The sequence below is a fragment of the Pelodiscus sinensis genome, chromosome 6 (assembly GCF_049634645.1).
Source record: "Pelodiscus sinensis isolate JC-2024 chromosome 6, ASM4963464v1, whole genome shotgun sequence".
In the NCBI taxonomy this organism is placed as follows: Eukaryota; Metazoa; Chordata; order Testudines; family Trionychidae; genus Pelodiscus; species Pelodiscus sinensis.
In genome coordinates this window covers 87,025,536-87,036,183 of record NC_134716.1, presented here as the reverse complement: position 1 = coordinate 87,036,183, position 10,648 = coordinate 87,025,536, and the positions used below count along the sequence as shown (strand labels likewise).

General features: G+C 45.4%; 1 protein-coding gene across 2 annotated transcripts in view; it reads left to right on the top strand.

Moving 5' to 3' along the window:
- The window catches only part of ARSB (arylsulfatase B), a 104,945-nt gene that overhangs the window by 32,201 nt on the left and 62,096 nt on the right, over positions 1–10,648 (top strand). The gene's annotated exons all lie outside the window — the stretch shown is intronic.

Sequence of the window (10,648 nt, the reverse complement as noted above, 5' to 3'; positions counted from 1 at the left end):
AAGATCTTCTTCTGGTGTTAAGCTTTGTGTAAGCTTGAAAACTTGTCTCGCTCATCAACAGCAGTTGGTCCAATCAAAGATATTGCCAGAGTTGTTAGTCTGCAACTTTTCTTCATGTTTGTATTCACTTTCTTTCAGAAAGACAACACACTTTATTCTAATAAACCAAGGTAGTATTAGGTGTGTATGCAGTGCTCTTGTTTCATATTTGCAACTTCTATGAATGTACAGCCATTATTAATCCTGGGCAATTATACATCTCTTAATGTCCAGGATTGAGTTACATACACTTTTATAATATACAAATAAAAGCAAAACCTTGGTTTCATCTTAAAGTTAGGTCACTAAGGGGTCTCCAATTCAGGTGGGCAGGAACCTCTATATCTTTAAGCAAAGATATTTTGGTAGTAGTGCCCATTTGGATCATGCATGCACTCTACACATCCTTATTTGCATGCCCCATACCAAGGATATATTGGGCTCAGTTCCTTCCTAACTGCTTTTAGCTTTAGCCAGAGCCTCTCTAATGTGCCTGCTTCGACTGAGTGCCTTTGTTTTGTTAGACGGTTGATAGTTGTAAACAGTTATTTTTTACTTCACTCCCTTTCCTCTCCCTCCCTGTTTCAGGGTCTTTTTTTGTCTTGGTTTTTAAATGGCTTGACTTTAACATGTTTTTCATTTTCAGCAATAAGATTTAGAAGTCACCCTTAGTATGAATAAGATGGAATTTATTAAGCATGCCAGAATGCAGATGTGTTAGACACACCACAAAATAGTAATACATTTAGCAGGTTCTGATTTTAAAAAGACTTGCAGGCAAGCATGACACATTTGTTCCTAATTACAATTACTTTGTAACTGCTGCACTAATTAAAAATTACTTTTGAATCATGTAATTTTCTCAAGTTTTTTTTTTTAATTCTGCACAGTCTTGTTAGAGTTCTCTAATATATAAAAAAAGAAGTTTGGAAGGGCTATAAACTTTCCATGTGTGATTACTGTGTGATTGCCCACTATAGGGTTTCTTCTAGGGATGTAAAAGGATAACAATTTAAATGGTTAACCTATTGGTTACCATTAATGTTACATGCAGGCTCCCGCCCTGCTCCTGGGGAGCCAGCTACCACACTGCTGCTGGCTCTGTATCAGAGCCAGCAATGCGGGGGCAGCAGCCAGCTCTCCAGGAGAGGGCTGCAGGCAGGAGCTGGCTGTATCAGAGGCAGTAGCATGGGGTGGCAGCCAGCTCCCCAGGAGTGGGCTGGTAGGTGGGAGCCAATGAACGCCAGGAGCCAGCTTAAAAGCCAGATCCCAGTGTGCACCAGCTGCCAGGGAGCTAGCTTCCAACTCCTGTTGCAGGTGCATGTAACTACTGAGTTTTTCAGCTTTTACATATTTACCCAATTACTTCCTTTTTAACATCCCTAGTTTCTTCCAGTTTCCTCTGAAGCATTTGGTTTTGGCAGCTGTTGGAAACAGAGTACTAGATAAAACAGGTCACAGGTTTGCATGGCAATTCCAACATTCTTGAAAATTCATGTATTTTAATTAATCAGCAAGGTAGAACAGGTTGTGGATTTCTTGGTTGCTGATAATTATGATTATTAATTTATAACATCCTGAAGTGTGCTAGGTACATCTTAGTACAGGCAGTCCCCGGGTTACGTACAAGATAGGGACTGTAGGTTTGTTCTTAAGTTGAATCTGTATGTAAGTCGGAACTGGCGTCCAGATTCAGCCGCTGCTGAAACTGACCGCCAGTTCTGACTTACATACAGAAGGAACTTAAGAATCCCAAGCGTCCCCAAGTCAGCTGCTGCTGAAACTGATCAGCAGCTGATTCCAGGAAGCCTGGGGCAGAGCAACTCTGCCTCAGGCTTCCTGTAGTCAGCGCTGGTCAGTTTCAGCAGAAGCTGACTTGGGGACGCCTGGGGCAGAGCAGCTGGGGTGCTGCTGGGTTGCTCCAGTAGCGCCGCTCCTCGGCACTACTGGAGCAACCCAGCAGCACCCCATCTGCTCTGCCCCAGGTGTCCTGATTCAGCCGCTGCTGAAACTGACCAGCAGCGGCTGAATCAGGACCAGAGCAGCTGGGGTGCTGCTGGGTTGGACCAGTAGCGCCCAGAGCGGCGCTGTGGGACCAACCGGCAGCACCCCAGCTGCTCTGCCACAGGCGTCCGGAGAAAAGCCTAGTCTGCTGGGGGGGGGGGCGTACTAGCTGCGCCCCCGCCCCCCCCCCCCACCCCAGCAGACCAGGAAGACTCGGGCGGCGGACCGAGATGCACCGCAGTCCCGCCGCCTGGGTCCTCCGCGGCTTTGCTCCCTGTCTCCCTGGTCTGCTGGAGACCAGCAGACCAGGGAGACGGGGAGCGCCTCTGAGGACGCCGGCAGCGGAGCAGCCCAGGCGCGCCTGGGGTGCCCCGCTGCCCGAGCCCCCCCCCCCCCCCACGGCTTTGCAAAGCGCGGGGAAGCTGGCGGGGCAGTCCAGGCGTGCCTGGGGTGCCCTGCTGCCCGAGCCCCCCCCCCCCCCCCCCGCGGCTTTGCAAAGCGCGGGGAAGCTGGCGGGGCAGTCCAGGCGCGCCTGGGGTGCCTCGCTGCCCGAGCCCCCCCCCCGCGGCTTTGCAAAGCGCGGGGAAGCCGGCGGCGGGGCAGTCCAGGCACGCCTGGGGTGCCCCGCCGCCGGCTTCCCCGCGCTTTGCAAAGCCGCGCGGGTGGGAGGAGGGGGGCTCGGGCAGCGGGGCAGCCCCGCTGCCCGAGCCCCTCCGCGGCTTTGCTCTGCGTCTTCCTGGTCTGCAGACCAGGGAGACGCAGAGCAAAGCCCCAGAGTACACTGGCGGCAGGACCGCGAGGTCCCGCAGTCCGTGTACTCTGGGGCAGCCCCGTTCGTAACTGCGGATCCGACATAAGTCGGATCCGCGTAAGTCGGGGACTGCCTGTACAGAAAAAATATATAATCCCTGGGCTGAAGACTTTGCAAGCTATCTTCATACATTATAGAAAAGGACTGATAGGCATGTGTGTTAGGAAAACAGTGAGAGGCTTGTAGGAGGAAAGATAAGGGCAATATAAATCTACTGCACAACATGATAGAATAAAGAATTGCAACCTACCTCCCAATCCCCCCACACTCCAAAAAATTAGTCAGATAAGATTGTTGTATATTGCTGAAGAACTGGAACTTAAGGGGATATTTCAGTAAGGTGAAGATTGAAAACACAATTGGCATTGCACCTATAGAGGTAACCTTGTAAAAAAGTGCAGCGAACGAGATGTGGAAATGAGAACCAAAATGTTGCAGGTAGTATCATTGGTAGAGCTAAGATGATAAACGATTACACAGTAAGCCACCAGGTCAAATAGGGAGGAGAAGACTTATGTCAGGACAAGATCAGAATTCAAAATGACTTTGACAAACTGGAGAATAGATTTGAAATCATCAAGAAATTCAGTGAAGGCAAATGCATAGTTCTGCTTATACTCCCTAGATTCTCTGGTAAGCAAACTGGAAATTCTGCAAGAGCTTCATTTAAATTTTAAAATAAAAGTTTTTTAAAAAATTAAATATGAACATGAATAATACAGTGAGTATAGTAGCCCTTATGTTTAGTTATTAATCTCAATGTATTTTATGCAGTTCCCACATTTTGGATGTGCCAAAGATTTTTGTATTTATATGTAAATTGTAATGAATTATACAAGTTGGAGCAATAATTTGCTGGTTAAGGAATAATGGTGGGCTTTTTGGTGTCAGAGTTGAAAAGCAGAATTTTTGTTAAAATGAGCTAACCATACAGACGTTTAAATGTCACTTTTTAAAGTTTCACACAACAGTTTTAAGAACAAACTGTTCTGAAATAGGGAACAGTTGTTGGTGTGGATTTGCCAACAAATTCTGCAGCTACAGAATTATAACCATGTCTGTTAAAAAAAAAGCATGCATCAAGTCCTAGTATTTTACAGCCAAACTTTTTAAAAATGACTGTTCTTTTTGTTCTTATGTACCTGTAATTTGCTAATCAGTTAAGGGTGTAAATAATGAAAATCAGTGTCAAACTACCTGATTGTGCTCACAGATTACATTCACGTCTAAAAGTTATAATTTCTAACTCCACATGATTATAGTTGCAGAATTAGTGGCAGAAATGAAGTTAGCAAAAGTGTCTATTAAATAAATACATTGTAGATATTGCAGTGGATTTGAGAATCCAAGGGAACAGAAACATAATACTAGCCTTGAGCTAGAATTTTTAAAATTAGCAGAAGAATGGCTTAAAATGCCTGATGTTTATTAAAGGAAATGATGCTTCACTTCTCACAGATTGTCCACGGGACAATGTTGTAAGTGACAGAAAGGGTGGAGAAGAATGAGGTTGGTGAGAGTCTCTTGGCATTGGCTGTCTCAGTGGAGTGGAGGGTGGGGGCAAAAAGTAAAACTACAGATCTTTAAGAAGAGAGGGAGCAGTTAAACAAGGAGGCATGAATAGACAAATACTTGAATAGCTCTGTACAGACTAGACGTAAGGGGCTATGTCTAGACTTGCATGATTTTCCGCAAATGCTTTTAGCGGAAAAGTTTTTCCGTTAAAAGCATTTGCGGAAAAGAGCGTCTAGATTGGCACTCAGCCAGGGGTGGGCGTACCCTTCAAGGTAGGCAGAGGTCTTCCAGAGCATGTGTCAGCACATCTTGATACTTGCCTAGCTTTACAAAAGATTACATAAAAAGCACTAGCAAAGTTGGTACAAATTAAAATTTCATACACATGATGAATTGATTATACTGTTCAATATACTATGCACTGAAATGTATGTATGTATGTATGTATATTTATGTTCCAATTGATTCATTTTATAATTATACAATACTAGAAGATTTACCCAGCGTTGCTCAGGTCCTTAATTCAAATATTTTGTTTTTCTTCATTTAAATCATTGTTCTGGGGTGGGGCTGGGGATGAGGATTCAGTGTGCAGGCTGCCCTGGGGAGAGAAAACTACCCCAGCCTTCTCTCACCATAGCAGCTTGGAGTCAGGTGAAAAGCACCTGCCCATGGCTGCTGCAGTGGGCACAGCCGAGGGAGGGGTGCATGTCCCCCAGTTGGGGGTCAGACACACACACAGACAAACTCCGAAATATATAGTAGAGCAGGGATGGGCAATAAATTTTTTTCGGGGAGGGGGAGGGGGGGCAACGCCAAGATTCTGGAAAGTAGTCAAGAGCCACACTTTCTTGTGGAGACGTGGGGTCTAGGATGGAGGTTGGGTGTAGAAGGGTGCATGGGGTGCAGGAGATGGTGTGAGGTCTGAGAGGGGGTATGGGTGAAGGAGGGGGTTGTAAGCTGGGTCAGGGAATTGAGGTGTAGGGTTGGGGAGGGAATATGGATGCAGGAGAGGATTCTGGCCTGGAGGAGGGGCTATAAAGTCTGGGGGAGGAAATTGTGACCTGGGAGAAGGAGAAAACAGAGTGCAGACTACAGAGGGTTTGGGTGGTGACCTGGGACAGGGGAATGGGGTGCAGAGTTTGGGAGGGAGTGTGAGTGCAGGAGAGGATTCTGGCCTGGGGGAGGGATGTAGGAAGGGGTACAGAGTCTGGGAGGGAGTTGTAACTTGGGGTAGAGAGATGCAGAGGATTTGGATACTGACCTGGAGGAGGGGCAGGGGTGCCAGAGGCAGGCTGTGGCTGGAAAGCTCTTACCTAAGCACAGGGCTACTCAATACACGACCTGTGGGCCACATGTGGCCTGCAGCCCATTTGTTTGCAGCCTGCGGTGCAGCTTGGGTTGATATGCGTTTTAGTAGTTAAATTCCTGGATTATCATTGCTCATTAAAAGTGCTGTCGTGTGTGTGGAAATTGGGTAAATATTGCATTTTATTAATACCAGCAGAACTGACTTAAATAGGGCCTGCATGTTGTGTAGTCTTGCCTTAATTTTTATATTCATGCCTGTCAGTGTGAAAGAAGCTATTTGCATATATTTGCATGTATATGCAATCACACTCAAGTTGCAGCCCTCGGCATGTGCTGTTAATATCATTGTGGCCCCCCGGGCTTCCAAAGTTGAGTAGCCCTGCCTAAGCGTTTCCTGGCCAGCAGCTCTGCAGCACCCCCAAGGCAAGCTCGGATCTCTGCCTGCTACAGCCCCAGATCACTAAAAACAGCAGGCTGTTCCCTCCCCCCCCATATAGCTCGCAGCTCCAAGAGGGGGGGAAGAGGCTTGTGCTACCAGCATCCCCCAGCCCAATCTCTCAAGTTCCTATTGGCTGGTTGTTTCTGGCCAATAGGAGCGGAGACATTGGCTGGAGACAGTTCCTGTTGGCTGGTTGTTTCCAGCCAATAGGCACTGAGGACTGGGCTGGGGGGCGATCACGCGAAGCTTCCCCCTCCCTCCAAAGCAGAGAGTCATATAGAGAAGCCCTACACTTAAAACAGTGGCTGCTGTGTGCATGAAGGTCCCGACATGGGTTCTGTGGGCCAGATCCAGTGGCTTGGCAGGCTGGCTGTGGCCCGCAAGCGGTATCTTGCCCACCCCGTAGTACATAGATGTCCCTTTCTCCACCCCTGCCCCATGCTGGCCCAGTGGGCTTATAGTTGTCCCGGTCCCCATCTCTGGCCCCTTGCCACTCCCCTGTGGTCATTTTACAGCATCGCTCCCTTTTACCATACCCCTACCTTTCCATTTTCCATGAGAAACAGTCAAATTCCAGACACATCCCATTGTCTTTTTACACAACCAAACTTTACCTTGCTTTAAGTTATGATAAGAGGAAGGTACATACCAAATTTGGTGGTCCTAGTTTTCCTAAACGATAAGGAGTTCTTGAACAAACAGACTTGCAGAGACAGATACACATTCTATAATACAGTAAAACTCCATTGGTTCGGCATCCAATGCCCTGGCACTCCTGATGGTCCAGCACCATCGGGAACCCGGAAGTGCTCCGGGCAGCCAGACAATTGGAGCTGCTCTTGCGCCCGGCTTCCCTGATTCATGCGCTGTTGAAACTGACCAGCAGCTGAATCTGGGAAGCCGGGGCAGAGCAGCTGAGGTGCTGCCGGGTTGGTCCCATAGCGCTGCCCTACAGGGCTGCAGGACCAACCCGGCAGCACCCCAGCTGCTCTTGGGGACGCCTGGGGCTGAGCAGCTGGAGTGCTGCCAGGTTGTTCCCGCAACACCGAGGGACGGCGCTATGGGACCAACCCAGCAGCACCCCAGCTGCTCTGCCCCAGGCGTCCGGATTCAGCCACTGCTGAAACTGACCAGCTGCTGATTCTGGTCAGCCGCTGGTCAGTTTCAGCAGCAGCTGAATCGGGGACACCTGGGGCAGAGCAGCTGGGGTGCTGCTGGGTTGGTGTCGCAGTGCTGAGGGGCGGCGCTACTGGACCAACCCAACAGCACCCCAGCTGCTCTGCTGCAGGCGTCCCAGATTCAGCTGCTGCTGAAACTGACCAGTAGCGGCTGAATTGGGGACACCTGGGGCAGAGCTGGACTACCCCACCCCAGACTCCTCATAGCCCTCCCTTCTGATAGTCCAGCATATTTGATAACCCGGCACCCCCTGGGTCCTAAAGGTGCCGGATTATTGGAAGTTTACTGTAGATAGAAAATAAGCATTTTTCCACTGACAGTGTGCTATGACTTTTTTTATGTTTGATTTTGTAATTAAGTGAGGTGAAACAATGGGAATATGCAAGACAAATCAGACTTCTGAAAGGGGTATAGCATAGTCTTGAATGGTAGAGAGCCACTATCATAATAAATAATTGATGCAGCCCTAGATCACAGATATATTGCTAACTAGTGAAGAAGTCCAAGAACTTGTGTTAAGGTGATTATGTCCAGTATTCTAAAGTGATTGGTATTAATAAACATTTTTATTTAAACATGCTTGAACCAACAGATGTGTGGTTATTGCCACTAGCCAACTGAGCTAGGAAATAGGTGTCTCTAAATGGTTAAAAATTCAACTGCTCCAGGCAGGAAGAAAGATGATGTGAAAAACAGATGTAAATCTCTCTGATTGTCTGAATCAAGTTCATGCTGAATAAAACCAATACGTGTGCATATACTTTATTTTTTTAAAAGGTTTTTGGCCAGCCTTGTGAAGAAGTGGCAATGTTAAAACCACAGCAGTTCCTCCTTGTTATCATTTAAAGAACAGCTTAAATATTCTTAACCCTGAGTTATGGCCATGACACTTCTGTGATTAATGCTGAACTTTTTAATCCCTTGTTTTTATTGTTGGTGTTTCTGAGCTGGTTTGAGAGCTTAGGCGCTGGCCAGTTTTCATTGGCTGTAGGAATTGTTATTGGAGTGGCTGACAGCTGTCTGCCAGGTTGTCTGCACAGCCTTCCTGTGTGCTCTGCTGTTCAGCTTCACAGTACTATTGTTCACGTTGAGCCTTTTACTTAAAATCTTTCCCAGCTGTATCCTGATATGGTAAACCACTTAAATTAGCTCCAGATTGTTATATTTATTTTGTGTAAGATAAGTGACAAACTACATAGTCACAACAGTCTACCTTGAGTAAACTATGAGAAAGGGAGTACTAGGCATTTACAACAGAAAAAAATTTGCAGGCGAAATTATGAAATTGAGCACAGATTAGAACATTTGTCCCTGCCATTCACGTATGACTATGGAAGGTTTGGCAGCCTTGTATGCTTGGAACAAAATAATATTGGTTTGAAAGAAGTATTAAACCAAAGCATTTTTTTAAAATAAGAAGTTGAAGAAAACTGACACAATGTTCCTATATGGTTGGCAGTCTGATTAGTAGCTCCTCTGCTTTGAGGGTCTTGGGTTTTCACCAATTTTATATTAAAAAAAACCCCAAAACCAAAACAACCTTCTCTTATACATTACTATGACTAACAGTAGCTATAGACCTAAAGCTGGGTCATACTGGTTCTGACTCTCACATGTTACAATTTGATTGTCTTCTTACCTTGCAGCTGTGATTTAAAAGTAGAAAACAGTAGGGTTGAGTCACTGATATCGGTATTTTCCATGCAGCTGGAAGTATAAATGCTTAATAGACTTGGCTCCTTGATACTCATACATAGCATCTGTAAAAGCACAGTTCTAGTAGCCTCACTTTTTTTTTTTTAACCCTTTATAAAGGTGCTATAAATACATATCCTAATTAGGCTCTTAATGTATTTTACATCAGTAGGTGCTGTTCTAAAATAATCACACAGTTCCTGTAAACATAGGAAGAGACACAAATATATATTCAGGGCTCGCCAGCCGCGCTGTCCGGCAATCCAGCTCTTCCGGGTTACAATCTACTCACCACGGGCGAGTAGATTGTATTATTTGTTGAGCCCTGAATATAATACTCAAAATAAACTTCTGAATGCCGTAACTGAATAAAAACACCCAAAAGGTGCCAGCAAGCAAGCAAATTCCAGCAGTTAAAGAGTCTTGAACCTGGAAATTCGATACTCCCTGGCATGTGCTCATGACTTGCTACTAGTTACCAGTCCTACCCAAGCATCACTTTATCCTGTTCCTGACTACTGTACATATAGGTGGCACTAGAAAACTAAACTCAAACTCAAATTTAATTGAGAATAAATACTTACAGAGCTCCTTTATTTTAAAGGAGGGGCAATTGTCTTAATTGATTTTCCTTAAGATGGAAGTGGAAATAAGATTGCTTCACTTTGTTAAAAGAAAAACAATCTGTTAATCAAGTCCTGAAACTAGAACCAGCAACATTTATTGTTATTGACAATATTTATCTGACTGATCATGTTTTGTAGAGGATTGCAGGCAGTGAATAGTTTTAGGGTCTTAGCAGCTCACAGTTTCTGAAATAGCTGTAGAAAATATACATTCTTTCAGTATTTTGAAGGCATTTTCATTTGTTTTTAATATTATAAAATGAAGAAAAATAAACATCTTTGTAATACTACAGGACTTTAGATAAATCCTCCAAACAGAATTTGGCATGCTCTCCATATCAGAAAGATGCATGCAGGATCAATTTATCACAGGGGCCTATGAAGAGAAATTCCAAGAGCTGGAGCTCTGCACCCCACAACCTCAGAAATTCAGCAATTTTTAAATTGTAAATTGGTTCAGTGGAGTGCACAGCTGAGATGAGAAAATTGTGTGTATTAGAATTCTGGGTATGAAAACAAGCGCTACCAATACAAATAAAGAGATGAGGAAATACGTTTTTGTCAGAACACAAGTCCAATTGTTATAACTGAAGATGAGCCTGAAACAAAATACTGCACCTAACTTGCCCCTCAGCAAATATTAGGGCAGAGCTGATCTATACCCACTATTTAGTAAAGTACATTCTCCTTAAGCACTGCAGTATGATATACATTAAATGGTGAATAGTTTTGCAACATCTGAGTTAAGGATGTTAACTTTTGTTCAATCAACTAATAGACTAGTGGATTCGTCAGTAAGCAGGGCAGTCACAGTGGGGTTAGATCAGGTAAGCCCCTGTGGCTCTGCCTTGTAAATGTATTAAAAGCCTGTCAGCTCTTAATACTTTTAAAAGACTAAAGCACAGTGGTGGTGGTGGTGGTGGTGGTGCGTGGGGGGGACCCAGTGCAAGCCAGGAATCGGTCGTCCTGGCTTGTGTTGGGTCCCCCCAATGTGCTTCTGATTTTTAAATGTATTAAGAGCTTCCCAGC